A 21,490-nucleotide genomic window follows, 5' to 3' on the forward strand; every position below is an offset into this window, starting at 1 on the left:
AAGGATGTGGGTCAAGTAGAAATACAACAGAAATAGCCCTGGCCAAGCTTATTTGAAAAGTATAAATGCAACCAAAACCATGGAGGCTTTGGAGGCGCATTATTTTAAGTATGTAGCATAAGTTCGTTATCCAACAAACATTTACACACCATCTGATTTTGAGAGTATCCTATCAAGTTCAACAAGCCTAATAGGGTGCATAATTTTAAGCACTCATGAGTATTTAAAGATACTTTTTGTCTCTACTTCAGCTTTGTTCAGCAAGACATATTTAGAGTATATACATAGAAGTTGGTTATGCTTTGTGAACCATGCCTAAAAGTTGTTTTAATTTATATTACAATGGACAAAAAAAAAAATTGTACCTTCGACGTATGAGTGAAATGTGTACATAAAGGTGTGCTCTAATATGAGGAGAATCACATGGATAGAGGACTAGAAGTCCTGTAATGAATTTACATGTTAGTCTGAAATTTTTGTGGACTAGGTAGAAGAGATATTTGGGCAGTTAGTGTCCATATTATCAAAGCTGTGTTCTGAATATATATGAAAAATTACTTTTTGGCAACCATATAACCCTGATTACATTACAGTATTATCATAGATAATTCTGGCATAGATAAAGTATGGCAGTGGCTAGAGTTCGTAAACATGCATCTACGTATTATAGCTTGAGAGTAAAAGCAAAGCCAAAGAGAACTGTTTTCCTAGGAAGAGATCTTTGGCATCTGCCACTTATATTCTTTTGCCAAATATGAAAGGAGGCTGGTGGGTATGAGAAAAGGCTTTGGCTTTGTTAGAAGGCTTGCTTAAAGAGTAATAATAAAGAGTATTTAACTTATACTTTGTGTAAGCAGTATTTATTGTGCAAGTATATGATATCTTCTGTAATAACTTTAATATGTCCATGCAATTGTTCAGTAGGATGTACCAAATGAAAGGGATATTTAACAGGTCTATTTTTATCACTGCTTCTACCTAACGATCTACCACATATGCATACCATGTGGAAGACATGGGATCCAAACAGGCAGACTTGGAGTATGTTCAGGACAGTATATTAGGCAAAATTGGAGCCTGGATTCAAGGATAGATTGAAGATCAGCCTGAAATCACCTTTTCTGGTCTTGCAGGACTTCACATCTGCATGGCAGGCAGAAGGTGTGAGAGGACTGTTCTTGTAAGTTACTGGAAATCTCACTTGCTAACAGTTGTCCTTGTGACTGTCCACTGCTTGTCCTCAAAGTTGCAGGAGTAAAGCTATATTCAAGAAATTCTACTTGCATTTTTGGTCTGTGCAGAAGAAGCAGCCCTTTCAGATTTCAGATGTGATCCAAACCTGCGGAGGAGTTTCTGATCTGAGAAACCACCTAACCCTTCTACCTAATCCCCCATGACGGAAACAATCTGTTGTGTGAGTAGGACTTCGGCTCTGTAGCAATATGATATGGTTACACAGGAAGGGATAATATCCTTTCATAATACTCGTGAATATTACTCTGTAACAAGGGTATAATCCCCTATTAGTAGAGGATAATTCAGAAAGACCTATATTATATTTTATGGGAGCTTTCCATGAAGGTGTGTTCTTTTCCCTCCTTTCCCCTGCAGAAATGCAATGTGTCTCTAAACTGAGTCCATCCCTCAAAGTTTTTAAAATTAAGTGGATGGGTTACATGACCTGCAATGGTGTACAGTACCTTCATTTAAATCTGACCTAGAATGGGAAGAAGTAGCCAACCATTTCCCAAAATACAAACTCTTCTCATAGCCATCACAGGGCATTTAGATGTTTTAAATCCACACCGCAGGAGACTAATGCCACTTACAGTACTAAGTGGCTCCCTTTTTTGGTCAGGTAGATATCTGCTCTTAGCATTGTATAAGACCTGACCAATGCTTCTAGACGTGATTCTTACATGTTGTTTTGGGTACTCACACTGGTAAGAAAATGCCAGTATTCATGCTGTATCCTATACAACAGGCCAGTCCCTATAGCTATTTGTAAGTTCTACCCATCAGCAGAACCAGTTCCAGGCACATGAACAACAAGAAGGGATTTTTTTTTCTTAGTTTTTTTCTCACACATGAGCCATCCAATTTGGATTTGATACTGTAGATGCAATATAGTTATTGAATTTTCCTACCTCTCTTTACATTATAGAACAAAGATGCTATTTTCAAGGGGAACTTCTTGCTGTTTCTTTTTCTAAAGAGCCCAAGTATGTATTTAGGCAAACCTGTTTCATATTTCATGCTTCATTGGTGCTTTGCATCATTTTAAATAAGTTTGAGTTCACAGAATTCTGTGAAGTCAAAACCAGATTTTCTAATGATTAGTGGAAAGGTATGAGGGCAAATTCTCCTATGGACTGTGGTCATCATCATCCAAACCCAAACCTCAGAATGGAATATGCAGACCTACAAAGATCGCTCAAATCCCAGTGAGGTTTTCAGGCGGTATTGAGTTGGCTTGGAGGCTGTTGGATTCTCCTTCCCTGCTGTCCGCAGCAGGAGAAAAAGGGCCAGGCTGAACCTGTCCCTTACCAATTTGTGGATATGGTTTTAATTCCTTGGGGCTGAGAGCTGTAGTTGGCATTAGGTTGCTCTGACTGAGTATAGGAAATCAGAATGTAACTGAAACAGGAAAGGGATTAGAAGGATGGAAAAAAAGAGAAGGGACACAACCACAACCCCAAAACAGTTCCTACTGCATGCAATTCAACCCGCGCCTATTGTGCTGAGCTGCCTTTTCCCATGCACTTGTTTTTGATCTATAACACACGCGACGGTGGTAAATACTAAAACCAAGGGAACATTTGCAAGCTATCAAAGGAGGTGGAGTCACTCAGGCAACTGGAAAGGGAAACTCTGCTATTTCTCAGGATATTTATAGAAGGGTACCCCCACTGCCATTTGTGCTTCAGGGAGGTCCTTCCCTTGATTGCTGATAGTGTGTACTTTAGCCATGTGTGGTGCAGCAGATTGGGCTCAGCGCTGTGAGCCACAGTTCTCCTTTCCCAGAGCTTCCTTTGAACTTTGCAGCCCTATGCAATAAAGTTACGTGTGGTGCTGGGCTGGCCCACCCAGAGAGCGAGATATTTCTTGGAAGCTGGCTTCCACTTCCCTATGGCAAGCTACTGTGAAAATAACTATGGTAGGCTCTCTGTGTCAACACTGCCTCTCCTTCCCCTCCTCGCTCCAGCCTGCCCACTGGAGGCAGACTATCCCAGCTGGAGCAGCACCCTTTGCTCAGTGTTGACTCTGATCTGGGACCTTTCATTACTGTCCCACTCTGTGTGGCTTGCTTGCGAAGCAGGGTGTTCAGTGACAACATCGCATTTGCCCAAAGCTATTGTTTCAGCTTTTGTTTTTAATTGCAGCGTTCTCAATAGCTGGCCTTTTTTCCTTTTCTTTGATTATGAGAGAAATGGGGCTATGTTCCATGTGTTTCGTTAGTGACGGTGCCTTTTAAATCTCCTGCCCATTCTCAAAACAACAGTTGGAAAATACTTTTCAGGTCCCTCTCCCCGACGGCAGCTGGTGCGTTTTCAAGGACTTTGGTTTAAGATGAGAGAAACGAAGGGAACACCAGAAGGAGTGAGCAAGCCCGTCAGCTCTCTTATCCAAACACACTGTCATTCCCATGATTGATGGGGTCCTTGGCCAAAGTCTGGAAGGCTTTCAAACACACTCTGTTCTGGGGTGGTGTGAGTTTCAGAGGGTCATTCTGGCAGGTGTGACTATACACAAATTAAGTGTTAGCTCCCCAAATAAGTACTGACTCCAGGAAGAAAACAAGTACAAAATTTTCACAACTCTCTACCTTTGAGCAAAGCAAATTGTCTTAGAGCTTAAGTATATGCAGGAAAGACTAAGAAGTTGACAGTTCACTAGGCACCAAGCATTAAGTAAGTTAATTATTTACTACTTCTGCCAGTAAATATATGCTTCACAGCCAAAACTGGGAATGTATGTTTTTATTCTATGCCTTTAAAAACAAACAAACAAACAAACAAAACCCAAACAACAAAAACAACAACACCCCCACCACCACCAAAAAACCAAAACATACAGTCAAAGTAATATTTTAGTCTTGTATTCAGGAAAATATCCTGTTTACTCAAAAACATCTTCAAGGACAAGCTTATCAGCAGGAAGGAGCTTGTGATATAGCTATCTTTTCACTGAGTAGAAAAAACCTAACTTCAGATGGCTTTCAGAGTCCCAAGCTTGAAGAGAAGTAGCCTTATGTTCATTGTTGATACAAAACAAACATTTGATACAATGCACAAATTTAAATGAAAATTTGAGTGACTCAATTTGACAATTTCAAACACACTATCTGAGTGGAAGGGTCAAATAACGATGCACAGCTTTTAAACTGGACTCTTGATTTTGATGCCCATAAATTAGAAATACATATATTTCTAGTGTTTTGTTCTACTGCGAACTATGACTAAAAGTGTGTGTCAGCCTATAAATGCGTTGCTCGGACACCTGTTTCAATGTCAAACAAAAGCACTTCCTTCTGCTTCCAGAAAGTGAATCACCATCTTTTTTCTTTTATAAAAAGTACTTTGCACATACAACACCTTCCCCCAAAATCTCCAGAAGTGGGAAAAGTCTCCTTATACCTTTGGGAGACCGGAAAATGTGAAGCGAGGAAGAGAGAAGGTGTTAGGTTCCCAGCGACCTAGGCACAGTCAGAGCAGATGTAAAGAATCAATTCCAGTTCACCCCTCTGCTAACGTGTTGCTGTAACTATTAAACCTTACCCTCCTCATATTAATAACAGGAAGTCAGTGGAGAGTTACCCACCCGGCTCATGGATCCACTTGGAAATACGCTTTTTCTGTGTTTTCCCAGGGTTCTCTGGAGAACAATAGACTCATAGGTTTTCTCTGGAATTGGCATAGGCGGATTAAAAGGAGAAACCCCAAATACTGTGTGATATTTGTGAGTCTATACATTTGGTGGGGCTCTTGGTTTTGCCAGCAGGCAGATGGGTAGAAATCAAAGACTGTATTCAGTCACTGTATGAGCTTTGCGGCTCCTTCCAGATGAAATACCCTGGGAATTTGCCATTATACTGGAAAATGCTGGAATTAATTTTGCTTTTACAATTGCACTAACCATGGTCAGTGCTTCATCCCCTGTCACTGAAGGACAAGAGAAATTTTCTGCCACGGATGAGTCAGATTTGTCATGCGCAAAAATCTTGCTCTTGGCAGATCCTCATAATCAAGTCCATTTCTCGTTAACATGGATGCTGCAGTATTGTTTCTTCTGCTCCGGCAGCTGCCTCAGATCCCTGCCTCTTTAAAAGTCCCAACTAACTTGTCGTGGGGGCCCAAACTCCTGCACGTGTCTGAGACTGGAACATTTTAGCACTTTACAGCCTACTCAAATCGGATCATTGTGCATGTGCCTCCGGTCTGCCCTGGCACATGAATCACCCTTTAAAAGAGGACTCTTATTTACCATTATACAACTTTAATGGTATAAAGGCATCTAGATGTTCCGTTTACAACTGGGTTCTGAATCCTGGCCTTGAGGATCTCATTCTGGTTTTAATTTCTGGAATACTTTTGTTTTGAATACATTGTCAGTGATTGAAAGTGTATACAGGGTGGGAAGGCGAAAGGCAGCAGAAGAGTTACCACTTTACATAACTTGTGAAAGGCTGGAACAGGACGGCTGCTGTAGAACAATGCACATTTAGAAAGGCGCAGAGCCTGTGCTGGCAACTTTAGGGACATTTAAAGTGATGTGGATATAGTGTGTCCCCGGCATGAGGCTGTGTTACCCTGCCAGAGTACTGCGATGGAGACGTACTGCCAGAGGCGTAAATGCAGAAAAGCTCCCAGTGTCTCCCTGAACACGGAGCTATGAAAAGCAGTCACAGAGGGTGCTTTGTGGCTCAGGAGGGGCAGGGCTGATAAAGGGAGGGAATTACTTTCTTCCACCACCCCTGCCCCCATATATGTTGACAGTGTTGCCTCTATGATCCTTTTATAGATAATGGAGATAAATCAGCCCTCTGTGGGAAATACCAGGCTATTTCAGAACCTACTTTTAAGAGGAATAAATCATTCCCTACGCCACGCTGTATATGGACTTGATAGCTACTGACTATGAAAAGACTTTGGAGTGACTAGCTCATAGACAGATGTCTACGTTGTAGACTTTATCTGACTGCAGTTAGATAAAATCCCACAGAAAATAACTCAGCACTGCAAGGACATCTTCCAGAATTGCTTCATATACCCCTTGACCTCACTGAGTCTTTTGTTAGGGAGGGCCTTTGATGCCAGCATGGCAAATAGTAACTTTTGTATTGCTTGAGGTCTTTGGACTGGGCTCTGCAGCCTTTCCGTAGGTCTTCCTGAACAGATACTCCTGTGGTCAAAGCTGAATGAAAGACTATACATATATACACATTTCTATAAAAGACATACAAACATGTATGTGTACAAATACGGAGATGAAAAGTTGGATTTTTGTTTTGAGTTTGGAAAAAGCATTGTAAATGTGTAGGTACTTCATTAATAAGAACTCATTTATCCCTTACTAGTCCTTACTGGTGTCATGACACTGGGGACATGGCACAGTGATAGCACTGCTTGATTATGCATGCACCCAGTGTGAGACGGGTTACAAAAAAGAAGAGACGCACTGAGCGTCATGTATGTAAAATTAATAAAACTGAAGTGCTGTTTCTTGTCACTTTACATATATGACTACAAAATTTCTGCTAAACTAGTTCCTTATGTGTGGGATATTGTTTTCTGGTACTGAATATGGTCTGGTCATGAGTTACCATTCTAGAGTTCATCATGTCGTATTTTAGGGACTAGTTAATTTACAATAAAGTTTTAATTATGTTATACTCATAGTTTATTTGGAAAAAAAAAAGAACAAAAAACTACTTACCCCCAAAACATCCAAGCAGAAATGTTCAAATTTAATTTATTAGATCTAAAAAATCAATTAAGTAGTAGCAGCACTATGGATGTTCTTTTCTTCCTTGTTGGGCAGTTGGCTAATAGATTGGATTGCTCTGAAGGTTGTTCCCAAATATTGGTTTTGATCTGTGGCAGGATTCCAAATTAAACTTACATGTGTTTCTAGTAATGTAGTAGTACAGCGATTACTTAAATAAAGGAAATATGCTACCTAAACTTGTTATGCACTCCAAAGGTGAGCTGAAGCTTTCTGAAGATGATGGGGGTCAAACTTCTATTAATTTCCTTTCACAATCAGTTTCATTTTTGTCTTTAGGGCAGACCCTCAGTATTCTAAAATTAGGATGTTGGTTTGTTGTTTTTTTTTTAATAAAAGGGGATGTTTGTTATATTAGACTTTTATTCACCCAAGTGCAGGCAGAAAGGGGGTAAGTCAAATAATATTTTTTGAAGAGGAAAACCTACAGAGAATCAACCTTAGAAATAATGAAGTTAGGTGGATAAACATTTGCCAACGTTCCTATAGTAGCCCAAAATATCTGAGCCTCAAGAAGAGGTGTGAGAAGCAAAGGGGACGCAGAGGAAGGAAAACATATAAGCACGGGAAACAGGCTGTTTGGAAGATTGTTATTTTTAAATGACCTCAATATTACGCTTCAAAGAACAGTTCAGGGTTACTATTAAAAGAAAGGAATAAAATCAGTCAAAGAGTGAGAAATTAGGGTAAGAGTAGTTTCTTTTCACTCATGTGTCATCTACTTCTGTGAAAATACCTACTTTCTGGTTTATTTAAATATGAATGTCCACCTTGAAAAGTGTGGAACAACGAATTTCCTATCAAGCCTAGGCAGAGACTTTAATAGTTTTTAATAATTTATATGGCTTTAGTGAAAGCTGTTATTGTTTAGATCCTACGCAAATAAAAAGCATTGCTATCACCTGTCATAATACTCTATATTGTTGTAGGTTAAGATAAAAGTCCATTAGAGTGATTGGCTGACTCACTGCAAGAATTCAAAGGCTGTTTATCTCGATTAGTTAAAGACCTGTAATTACAGCAGTTTGACCTCGAGGAAGGTAATTACTCCACAAAAGCTCTCTACAGGAAACCAGACATTAGCCTTGGCTAATTAGCTTGACATTCACAAGCTGCCCGTATCAGAATGCAGATGGTTTAGCAACACCAGCATGCAAACAGCATCTACAAATGCTGCGTGAACAGCCCCCAGAAAAGCAACTGCCTGTCAATGATGGCTAAGAGTGAAATTATTTTCCTGACGGCTTTTATAACTTGTTTTAAGAAAAATCCTTTTCCCAGAGACAATTTCCCATGGAGGAAGATGGAAGAAGTGGATGGCAGCCTGGGAGACTGACTCAATTTATTATGGGAAAGAGTAGATGAAGCTGGTTCCGTAAACTTTTCTGTTATTCCTGGTCCTTCTGACAGTGATTAGTCTTCTCATGCCTATTGGCACATTCTTCAATCCTTCTTCTTTTCACTGTCTATAGGGTTTATATTTAGGATGCAGTAGGCTCCCTGCATATGGTCCAAATACATCTCAGCAGCAATCAAAGAAAAAAAATAACATTTAAATTATGCTAAAAGTTGCATCATTTGCACACAAAATAAAGCTGAGTTTTGGTTTATATTTGGTTCCAACTTCCATAGACGTATAAATAATGTCTCAATTTGTCCTGTAGAGATGTTTTAACATGTACTCAGCATGTAGCTCAAAATAAGCTCTGAGTTCACACTTTTTTAAGAAAAGAGAATTTAGAATTATTTATTTCTTGTCCTTCCCAAGTGACAGCCAAATTTTAACCTATCTTTGTTTTTTTTTTTTTCTCCAACACAGCTTTATACTGCATGCCTTACCAGGTTATTGATGTGGTGTCATTTGTGTGAGCACAGTATAATGAAAGAAGAAAATGGTCGTTCGGCAGCATGGCAATGTACGGTGGGCCTAGACACTGAAATGCCAAACTTCTTTATATTGCTCCAGCAGCAACTACAGAACAAGGGATTTATCTGTTGCAAATGGGTGTTCAGCAAATGACCAGCCTGTGAATTTGGGTGGCTGCCCGATAACCCACATCAGCAGCCAGAATGCCTTGGCCCTGCTCTGAAGGCATAATAGTTGAGAGATAAGAGAGTTGCCCATTCCTCTGCACGTGCGGTGTGCCCCACAGCACTGTTGGGGTGTCTGCCCATTCGGGTTGGCAGCAGATCCTGCCAGCTAGAGATTACAGTGGCACGACACCTCACCAGGAAGGGTCGGTACAATGCAAGCGGTTTGCCGTGTCCCTGATGAAATGGTAGACGCTGGTAGGTGTCTGGATCAAACAGCAGCTTTGCCCAGACCTTGCTAAGATCCCAAACATGTGAGGTGTCTTTCATGGCTCTAACCTTTCCCCTATCGTCTTTGGGAAGCCTGACCTCATCTTTCACGCATCTCTCCTCTGGACATTGCATATTAATGGACAAGTGGTTTGGTGGAAACAGAGCCAGCACACTGCTTCCTGCTGCCACCAGGTAAAATTACACTCTGAACTTCAGGGAAAAAGCATTTGAGAAGACCTAAACTTGAAATTGCTCTGAACCAGCCACTTTCCTTTGCAGTTTTACTGGAAGACACATGTGTCACACATACAAATGGTATTAGGTTCAGATCCTATGTCAAAATTGTCATATGTATTACTAGTGAAAGAGTGGACCTTTGGAGAATTTATCTGGACATTTTTGGTTAAAACTTCTCATGCTATTAAAAAAAATTAAAATGATATTTTAAAAATATTTCATATTAAAGTAACATTTTAGAATAGGTTATAATATATATAAAGGTTTGAGGAGCTTACTAGTAAAAATGTAGACACAGAAGTTAAAGCTATAATAACACATATTCTTACAGCATGCCTAAAATTTATAATGTGGTAGGTATCCTGGTGAGAAGCAAGATAACTGCTACACAGGAATATTAGAGACATACCTGCTTTTCCTTTTTCATTGGTTGTGTTACTTTATTTTATTATCTCAAACACAATTTTAAAAGCAAAATGTTACAATGTCATTTTGTTCTTCCTGCCACAGACATGTTTTGTGATGGAAGACATTCTTCACAAGTCAGTAAAGGATCCAAAAGGAGAATAAATCAAAAAAAGGGAATGAGTAATTGAAGTGCTGGTAAATGAGTGTTCGTGGGTGTTGCTGGGGAACTTTTCTGCCTGCTTCTTCTGTCTGTCTCTGAACATTACAGTGTTTAGCTTTCCATCAGCTAAACTGCTTTTGCTAGGCCTTCTGCAATTGTCCATAAACTTAATAGAAGAAAGGACCAGATTATCTTGCAACTTTTATGAGATGCAGATGAAACAGGGATCAGGGAAGAAGAAATCCCCCCTGTGGAGTTAAATATGTTTTGTAGTCCTTTCTTTTAACTAATTTCTTTCCCCTCTGCAAGATGTGAGATGGATGAAGAATGCTGGAATAAATATTAACAAATGTACTTCTCCTGTGTTTATTTGTCGTTCACTTATTTTCCAGCCTCAGCACAAGCAATATTTTATTGCTCAACTAACTGAGAAATATCTACATTTGTTAAGTGTTGTTTGAACCTCCATAGAAGTAAAAAACAAAGGAAGCTTTTGTTACACTGAAAAATGTCGAATAGCCCTGTGGAAGAATATGCTAATCAAAGAAGATTTGAAGATATGTAGGGAGTAATTTGACAGACAAAATGAATGTTCTTCCTCTCATCATTCCCAACATTCACTCCTGCCCCAGATTTACCTCTCTATTATGTTAAAGATTCTTTAAAAACTTCATGAAATAATTGTTCATTATGTTCACAGACATTCACAGCATATCTCGAATGTGATTGTTTTGCAGGCAGGTCCAGAATCTGCAATGGCACATTTATATTACTCCATGGAAGGCTATGGAAATGCAGGCAAAGACTTGGTCCTTTCCTGGGGCAGCTGCAATTCTCTGCTGAAACAATTCAGCATCACTGAACATGGTTCTGGTGGTTCTGCCAGCACTACCAGAGCTAGCCGGTCTAAACCTGACTCAGGTATGTCTCATGATATTCAACCATTTTTCTGGTTATAGCACAGGTCGATCTCAAAGAAAATGGAAGGATTGTAAAACAGATAAATTTTGACAAAAAAACAGCCCGTCCACAATCCCTCCCAACCTCCCCTTCCAAACATTTGTGGTCTGTTGGTCTGTCAGAAATACCTCCTTCCAAGGCCATACACAGCATCTCTCTGCTGGGGTACACACAACTACATCAGTGCAGTCACAGGGCACTTTCTTAGGGTAGAGAGAAAATTAAGACCTATACTATTCACAAAAACACACAGAAAGCACAGTAAAATAATTTCCCCTTGTCTGCCCTTAATTCTGTCTCTTGCCTTAACTCTGATTTGTTCTTGCCTTAATTCTGACTCATGGCAACTCCCCTCAATGTAAGAACATCCTAAAAGTAAATGCTCCTCTGGCCGCTTGAGATTTCTGTGTGGAGCCAAAAGTTAGGTGTTGCCCTCAAACACCAACTGGTGAATTCCTCCCAGCATGAAGCATTTCAGGGAAATGAAGGGGTAACAGAAGCTATGGAGGCTCAGGACTACAAAGGATGACCTTGTGTGGGTCCCTGACCTTCTAGGTAACATTGCCACCTCTTATGGTTGCCTCACCTGGCCTCCAAATCCCATGCTTCATGACATATCCAGAAACATGAATGACATCCCGGCAAACATGCAGACATCCATCCAGCCTGCCTGCAGGGCACTGAAAATCCACAGAGCAGGACTTATTACAAATTACACTCTCTGCCAACACTGGAAATTAATATGCTAGTTGAAGGCACCTTTTCCAGTTTCTCAGTTCCATTCCACGCCATGAAGTTTCACAGGGCAGAGCACCATCCAAGCTGCCTCCAAGTCCTAAGAGACATTATTACAGTGAAGTGAGAAGAGGACACATACCTACTTTTCCACTCCATGCAGCCATGAATTTTAAGTCTACCTGCTTTCTAGATGCTCCAGCCCATGCAAAAAGGGAGAAGCAAACAGCTGCTGTCGTTATTCTTGACAGTCTTTGCCAAAAAGACTATCAAACACAGTGGCGGGGCATGGGGGGCTGGAAGTGGGGGAGGGAAGTCAGAGATGGCTATTTTTCCTTCAGGAAATATGCTAAATGATGAAGAAGAGCCACTGGACCCAAACCAGTGACCCTGAGTGTGATGCCTTCCAAGTCTGCTTTTGGAAAGGTAGCTTTTTATGCATATGTGATGAAAAAAATATATCCTGGAAAAACACAGAAAGTAAATATTTAAAGAAAAAGAAACACAATGAAATAAATGCCTTGTGCTTGTATTTCCATGGGCCACTGCCAAGTATGTCTCCGCCTGTTACCCATCTAATGTTTAGTGTACCATATGTTTTTTAAACCAGTGGATTAAACTCCTCCATGGTTGTGAAAAACATCAGTGTATTTGTTCTGGACTTCCTCTCTCTACATTTGTTGTCAATTTACAAGTTTCTCACATCCCTCTGACAATTTCTGTCTGTTTACATGTTTTGGATTTCTGATGGAATGTATATATAGCTCTTACTGCCACCCAGGATCTGTTATCCCCAGGAACATCAAATGTCGCTCAGCCGTATTTTAGTGGACATCTGAAAACACAGACCAGGAGTATCTGTGGTGCCTTTTAAGTCCCAAGCAACTTGATGCCTGCCTTTTAATGCTCAGAGCACCATCTCCCTTCAAAGAGAGGAAGACTGTCAGGTCTCAACCTCTGTTCAAACCTCAGCAAAATCTTAATACAAATCTTTTTTCAATGAGTAAGAATGAGAACCATACATCCTAATTCTAACTTAGCCTCTCTCACAGCTATTTCAGCTGCCTACTTCACTTCATGACATTCGGTGGTCAAACAACATGTCAGAAGGCAACTAGGGAGCTGGTTTTTTGCACATCATATTTTTACACATCTCTGCATAGCTGGAGATGCACACATCCTCTCAGTCTCAGAAGCTCATCTGTTGAAGGTACAACCACCAGTGCCACTCCTTTTTCCTCCTCTCAGCACTCTGGTGTGTGAAATGGAGAAAGGGGTTCTATTAACTCCCATTGATATGGGTCTGTGAAATACACAGCAATATTAATATAAGGCACAGCTTTAAAACTCCTTAAAACTGTATCTGTGCTGAGGCTTAGGGAACTTGGATGAAGCATAAACATTCCTCTGTGTGGTTTCTAATTTCCCTGGAAGCAGAAAATATGAAGCACAAACAGAACTGGAGTAAAGACTAGCAGAACTGCTACCCTCCTTTTGAATGCATAAACAATTGGTGTCATGTTTGTAATGACTTGCAGTAAATATTCTGGAGAATGTGTTTGTTAGTGAAAACCTGATTGGAGCAACAAGGATAGACAAATGACACATTTTGATTTGTAAATGTGACTGTTCTCTGCAGGAATCCCCTTGTCAGAGGGGCACTCACCCTCGCCGGAGACATGCGGGTATGCCACGTGCAACGTGCACGTCAAACATCACAAAATATTTGGCTCTGGGTGCCTCCAAGGGAGTGAGTTGGTCACGAGAGGTCACTTCCACCCCTGAGCAAACAGCCTTGCCCACGCACATCCTACGCAGTCGCAGGTACGGTGCTTGGATAGATGTTTGATCGCCTCCGCTCTTGGATGTGACTGGACAGGTCACGCCAATACTGACCCCAGCCAGTCCATGGTGTGCCGGGAATTTGCTCATTCACGGTGGGAAAAATGATGAGGCTGTTTCATTAAACCAGAATAGCAATCTTTTTCAGTGTTAGATCGTGAGTGAGAGCTCACTTCTGATGTGAGGGCAAGCAGTGAGCTGTGTCTAAATATTTTGAAAATGCATTCATTTACTTGAAAAGCTCTGACTAGGCTTAGGCGATGTGATAAATGTTTGGTTGTCACATTACCTAGCCTGGAAAAATCTGCATCTCTTCCTGGGAACCAAGGCAATGGGAAAAATGTCAAAAATTCATTGTTTCATGTAGGAAAACAAATTGAAAACCTTCTCACAGATTGTGGCTGGGAAGAATATTAGCTGGTGCTTAGCTGCTCCTAAGTGTTTAGTACCAAACGCCCATTGATTTCAATAATGTGACATTCCAACAGGAATTAGACTCTTGAATCTTTTTGAGGAGCTGGCCTATCTTTCTCATAGCCTGAGCCTTTGACAGAATATGAGGCATCAAAAACTGTTTTGACATAAGCACTTCAGTTTGGCTATTTTGCTGTTGCCCCCCAGAAAGGACTGGGAATGTTCCTGCAATTGTTCATCAAAATCCAGAGCCGAGACTGGCTGACAAGTCTCAGTGATACGTCAGTGCTTCGTTCCCATTGCTTCCCAGAGCAAACAGCAGTCCACACGCCTCTGTTGACTTGCCCTGTTCAGCCTGGACCATTGCTTTCCATCAAATGGATGAGAACTGTGGAGGAAACGATCTTGTTCAGACCACATCAAGCGCAAAGACCACTACGGTCTGATTTAGGGTTTCCTTTCTTCCCTATGTATTTCACTCTGTTTTGCATGCCTTCTGTCAGTAAAAGATACAACCGCACAGCTCCTTTTTTTGGAATAAAGTCTGAACATAAACCCAACTCTTACTCTGAACTCCAGAGCGGTGAAAAAAGATCTCAGTCATCACTGGGTACAACGGTTACAAACACAGCACCACAGCATTCAGTAGGGCAAGGTTTCCATCCAGTGTGGCATCTTCTAAATAATCTGCTCTCAGTGTCCATGACAGATAGGACACAACTACAAGAAGGATGCTGAGGTGCTGGAGCGTGTCCAAAGAAAGGCAACAAAGCTGGTGAGGGGTCTAGAGCACAAGTTGTATGAGGAACAGCTGAGAGAACTGGGGTTGTTCAGTCTGGAGTAGAGGATGCTGAGGGGAGACCTTATCGCTCACTATGACTACCTGAAAGGGGGTTGTGGTGAGGTGGCTGTTGGTCTTTTCTCCCAAGTAACTAGCGATAGGACAAGAGGAAACAGCCTCATGTTGCGCCAGGGGAGGTTTAGATTGGGTATTAGGAAAAATGTCTTGACTGAGAGAGTGGTCAAATATTGGAACAGGCTGCCCAGGGAGGTGGTGGAGTCATCATCACTGGAAGTGTTCAAAAAGTGTGTAGACGTGGCACTTAGGGACATGGTTTAGTGGGCATGGCGGTGTTGCATTGATGGTTGGACTTGATGAACTTAGAGATCTTTTCCAACCTTAATGATTTTGTGATTCTATGAAATCCTAGCAAGAGAGATTCATACCTGATTTTAAGAAAGCATTTCTAAAGGTACGGCTGGTGAAGCACTGGCATGGATCATCACAAGGGCCTGGGAATTCCCCATGCTTAAGCTTGGCAAATGTCTGACAAATGTCAGTCAAGGAATAATGTAATTCTGTGAGATATTTGGGTCTTACCAGGCTTCTCTGCCTACTACTGATATTTTCAGAAGCAAGCTGCATGGTTTAAGCCCAGCCACTAACTAAGCACCACACAGCCGCTTGCTTACGCCCCCGTGGTGGGATGGGGGAAAGAATTGGAAGAGTAAAAGTGAGAAAAGTCGTGGGTTGAGATAAAGACAGTTTAATAGGTGAAGCAAAAGCTGCGCACAGAAGCAAAGCAAAACAAGGAATTAATTCACCACTCCCCATGGGCAGGCAGGGGTTCAGCCATCTCCAGGGAAGCAGGGCTCCATCATGCCTAACAGTTACTTGGGAAGACAACACCATCACTCTGAACGTCCCCCACTTCCTCCTTCTTCCCCCAGCTTTATATGCTAAGCATGACATCATATGGTACGGACTATCCCTTTGGTCCGTTGGGGTCAGCTGTCCCAGCTGTGTCCCCTCCCAACTTCTTGTGCACCCCCAGCCTACTCACTAGTGGTGTGGGGTGAGAAACAGAAAAGACCTTGACTCTCTGCAAGCACTGCTCAGCAATAACTAAAACATCCCTGTATTATCAACACTGTTTCCAGCACAAATCCAAACCATAGCCTCATACTAGCTACTATGAAGAAAATTAACTCTATCGCAGCCAAAACCAGCACATAAGCCGAGTAAAAATCTCTTTTACTCTGTACAGCTCGGCAGGGAAGAACTAGGGCTTTGGGGGAGGAAGAGTATCCTCTAGTCACAAGACAGCAAATCCCATCAGCCTCATGCCAGCTTCGGGCATGGTCAGACCCAGCTGCCGGAACAGACACAGAAGCTGGACTGCCACGGTTTGTGCAGAGGATGTAGGGATCAGCCCTTTGCACTGCTCACACGTGTCTGCAGCACCACTGCCACAGCTCCCACCAGGACGAGCCCCGGTGATGCCCCTTGCGTTGTCATTAATGCCACTTACGTACATTTAAGGAATAAAAAGGCACCTTCAGTCTAGACAGTCCCTTGCACCTTCCTAACAGCCTCCTCCTCTGCTGGGTCTGGACTTACTCCCAAGGGGAAGAGATGCATGGAGAGCCTGCAGATGCCTATCGCAGCCCAAATGCATGTATGCACACATGTTCAAGGGAAGTTTGCAGCTGGGATATTAGACTATCCCTGCCTCCAAGGCCATCTTGTTGGTCCTCCAGGCAAGGAAATTGCTGTGAGGTTGCAGGTGGAGCATATTTGTGTGGTACGGTGGGAAGGGACTCTGCATTCTGAGCTTCTGCATTGAAATACGGACTAAGTCCTGAGAATGCAAGTGTTGCCATCTTCTTTACAAAACCAGCACAGGAATGTAAAGGTTGTTTAAAAACTAGATAGGCAATGTCTAGTCAAAATGCTGTCTGGAGAAATGGCAGGTGTTTGTTCTCATGGGACCTCTTCATGTCACAGCTCGTCTGAATATTAAAAGGGATCATTTGTGTGTGAAGGGGTAAAGAAGGGTCAGGGTCACATTGTTCTTTGCTCTCTTTGTTCTGTTAGAACAAAGCAAGGAGTCAAACTTGAATCCACAGAGCGGAGGGGCAGCCAAACTGTGTGCTTGGGAACCTGTTTGCATTTGTAACTAGCGTAGTGTTAATTAAATTGAAATGGATTCACAGGCGTACTTTCTGTGCTGGTTTGTTTTTCTATAAAACTTTGTTTCAGGGGTAGGAAACGTTCCTTTTGTGCATGCATGTGACAATTTAAGCACAGTTACTTAACTTTAACTCCAGCTTTCTCTGCATGCATGGTGCAAATCACAAAAAGGCAATTCACAGTCTAGAATATTATTATAGTTCTCACAATAACGATACTTTAGCTTTGCACTTTCACCAGAAATTGTACAAGGAGTAAAATAGTTACGTTGTCAGGTAACTAAACTCGAGGTTTAGCTAAATTAAAGTGTATGCTTCCTATGAATAACAGCTCCAAATTTCAGCTGGGATTGAATTACATTTTATCTCATTAGTATTCAACATCATCAGTACAGCCTTCAGTTGCAGCTCAGCCCTATAAAGTCTCTGTGTGAACACATCATTTAACAGGTCCTGTGTTTCTAAATCAGTCTGTATCAAGTTAGTTCAGTGACACACACACCAAACAGGCTTTCTGCCTGGTGCTCTGCTACTAGCCTGTGCTTGCAAGGCCAAGGGATGCCCACAACGCATTTGACTTCAATCTGTGAGACACATGATAAGTACATTTCCATTTTAAAGCTATTCTCCAGAGCTGAAACTGATTAAAAAAGCTCTATACTTACTGAAAAAAACAAAAAAATTTAAAAAGAAAAAGAAATTATGTCGCTCAAGTAGGCAGAAAGATGACATTTAGCTAGGTTATGAGGTGGCTAGCACTGCTGTGTTCGTAATGCCGTTCGTACCTGGTTTGGCTGTGAGGAGGGCTATACAGTGAGCCGTGGAACTTACACTGCTCTGAAGTGTTTGCAGCCAAAGCCAGGGCTCACGCAGCAGGCTAGAAAGGTTGGCTCCAGAGCCACTGTCCTGCCTATCACTAAAGCAAGATGCTACAGACCAGCTAGGTCACTCTGTAGACCTGACTGCAGTGTAAAGCCAGGAGGAGCTGGGAGATGGTGTCTGGGAAAGGACAGGCGCTTCTGCATCCTGCTGAGTCTTCAAATCAGGTGGAGAAGGGAAGACATGTTTCCATGCTTGATCAGGAGAGGAAGACCCCAGTGCCATCAAGACAGGAACTTGGCCAAGGACATGGACAAGAAGCACTCACCATTTCCATAGTAAGGACCTGACCACTGGGAACAGCAGTGTGTCCCTGCTCTGAAAGGGTTGAGGAATGGGTGGAAGAAGCTGTACCCTACCATTCCCAGACTGTCAGCTGAAGCTTCATACAAAATACAGAACAAAAACTGACTGCAAAATGTGACATGCTTGATCTGCAACGATGCTTTGCTCAACCCCTAATATACACTTCTATGTACATGTGGTCATTTGCTAAAAACACTGAGCATTCAGAATTTGGTTCATGACATATATGGATGATTTCTTAAAGGTAAGGATAGTGGCTGCCCTGAAACCAAACCAATTTGTTGCCTATTGCATCAGGAGGGATGTGGAATCCAGCATTATTTGTTATTTGTGGAAGTCTGACTCCTATAGCCAGTATGATTCCAAAAGGCTTTGAAGAGCTTAGGACCATATTATTTGCTATGCTTTCACTTATTTACACTTCTTTAATTATGCCAGTACTGGCTTGACCTGCCACCTGAGGATTTTTTCTGCATGAGGGAATCTGAGAGCTAAGATTTTCTTTGCGACTTGTATTAGTTTTCTTAAGTTCTGCAATAAATGAAACCTTTTTTTTGTGTGTGTGTGTGTATCCCTTTTTGTTCTGATTTTTTGTTTCAGTCAAAGTAAATGCAATTGAAATATTAAATTTTGCTTGATTTGAAAGGAAGGAGGAAGGAGAAATGTGATCTCATTAAGCCACTTCATTTCTCCCTGAGAGCAACAAAGCTTTCTTTCCAGTGATTTCAAAGCTTCCTTAAACTTTGCTGGAATCTTTGTCAAATGCAGGATGTGCTTCAGTTTCGCCATGAAATATACAGCTAGGATGTTGAGAAGTTCAAAGCAGGCCCCCAGGAACTGCTAAAGATGCTGCGATCAAGGACTCATGGCTCTGTTGTTACTTTCTGTGATTATCCATGGTGTGTCCTAAATTTGTCATTAAACTTATTTTCTTTTATATAGCCTATTTGTAGAAGTGAAAAACACCTTTGTGGTGACAAGACTCCCTGTTGAGGATTGTGGGAAAGACTTTGAATGGAAGGATAGAAATGGTCCTTAGCCAACTCCTAGGTGTTGGGTTTTCAAAGTATGGGGGTTTTCGGGGGGTTTTTTTGTATGAGTTTCAGATGCTGATGAAGTTCATATGGTGGCAAACACTGCTGAATTCAAAAGAAACAGATCTAAGAATCTGCCTCTAAGTTATGAATCTTGGTCCTTTTGAGAACAGGAGATACAAGTAGTATGATGAGAGACAATGTGATTTGTGGGGGCCCGGGGTTCAGAGAAGAGATTTCCAGTAGCCTGTTTGTGCTCCCTGCTGCCTCTCTTGACAGATACCAGGAGCTGAGCCCTCCCAGCCTGTGGGCTTAGCCTTGTTGCCCTGATTCTCTAATTGAGAGGTGCTGATAACTGGGAGAAGTGTCTTTTTCAGATTGTTTATGAATGACTGTATTGAGAGACTAGGGAAATCAATGAGCCATCACCACAGATTTATGACAACTTCACTGAATCAAGCACTTCTGGAAGCCAGTTTTGGTAGGCACCCTACAAAAACAGGATGCATCTAGTGACAGAGTTGATCTATGCCTTACCTCTTGTTGTGGTTGAGGTTCATCAATCAACTCTCAAAACAGATGACCATGTCAGAACCAATAGAACATACCCTTTTGATCTGTCACCTTTCTGTATTTTTCCCTTAATTAACTTTGTCTGCACAATGAATAGACAAAGGATTTCTCCAGAAAGTGTTTCAGCAAGAAACTCTGTTCCTGGGTAGCAGATAGGCATAAAGACTAATGTGCAAAGAAGTCATTTAATTTATTAAATCACTCACATTTTGTAGATCCAGCTAGCTTTCCCAGGCTCCCAGTATAGGCAGTGGAAAGGGGGAAAGGAGGAGAGAGGGAGAGAGAGAGAAAATGCAGAAGGTGATTTCAAAGAGGAGTTACTGGTATTATTCTGATTTGCCCTGATTTTTTCTCACTGAGTACATATGGAGTTAAGGTGGCTAACCAGCTGGTTTAGTTAATGAGGTGTCTACATTTGGGTGAGATGAATACCCGTGGATTTAGCAACAGAAGTATATGAAAAACTATACGCTGTGCCAGCCAAAATGAAAAGTTCCTATTAACACTAGAGAGAATCTCTGTTGTAGCAGACATCTGTGTTCCCTGATGTAGCTTAATATTGAGATAAGAAAAAAATGCAGTGGGGATGATGTAAAACACAAATTAAACTGGTTTGCAATCTTGCTTGTGCACCCTTGACAAAACAGGTGCAGACTCATGGTCTTGCATCTCCCTTCTATACCAAATACATCCCCCAGCCTAGAAAGGAGGCAGGCTGACAGAAGGGCTTCAAACAGTATTCCTTCAGCCTTGGTGAAGCTAACCACTTACTTGGAACGTGAAAGGTTCATTTGGAAGAAACAAGGAAAACTGAAGTATCTTGTGACAGCCGTTTCCGAGAATCTTCTTTCTAAAAGAGACAGGAAAGGTGGTTCCGAAATCACCTCCACCATGGACTTCCCATAGGAAGGCTGAGTGCTGACAGGATGTTGGGGCCTCTAATGACACCATTTGGTCACTGATTATTAGTAGGTTGGGGCTTAGTGGGTGGCATCGGAACTCTCTGTGAACTTTTTCATCTTCTTGTTGCTGTTGGCTGTTTTCTTCTTTTTTTTTTTTCTCTCCTGTTCCCTGGAGTGGCCGGGAAAGGGTGGTGGTGGGCGGACACAGCATTCACAGATAGCCTGAGACACCGGCCAGTTTATTTACTTAAACAACAAACATCCAGCATGCCAGGAGAGCAGTGACAGAGGGCAGTTCCTCAATGGGATGAGACAGTATGTCTTCTAAAGCGCCCACCCACGTAGCCTGAAAGGGTTTAGCGGTGCTGACTCCTTGTGAGGAAATGACAGCCTGTGTGTTCAGAAACGTCACAGGCTACCCAGCAATGTGTGTGATGTGAGGATCTCACAAGCTGTTTGCAAATGGCCGGAGGCAAAACTCTGCTTATTTTCCCTTTATTTTCTTCAGTCCTCTGTGTCCCCCTCCCCTGGCCCCCTTTTGGAGGCTGTCATTCTTCTCACCATCCTGTGAGCAGCTGGCATTAAGCAGCAGAGCTCATTCTCCATCAGATGGAAGGGGAAGGGGGTTATATAAACAAACAGAACAACAAGAACATTTCTAGGAGCAACATCAAACCTGACCTTTTGTTTTATGGCAAAAAGTAACAAAGATGTTCTTGGGAAAACAGCTTAGCTGAGAGGGGAATAAACACGAACCT

The sequence above is a fragment of the Phaethon aethereus genome, assembly GCF_964289735.1.
Source record: "Phaethon aethereus genome assembly, chromosome: Z".
Classification (NCBI taxonomy): Eukaryota; Metazoa; Chordata; class Aves; order Phaethontiformes; family Phaethontidae; genus Phaethon; species Phaethon aethereus.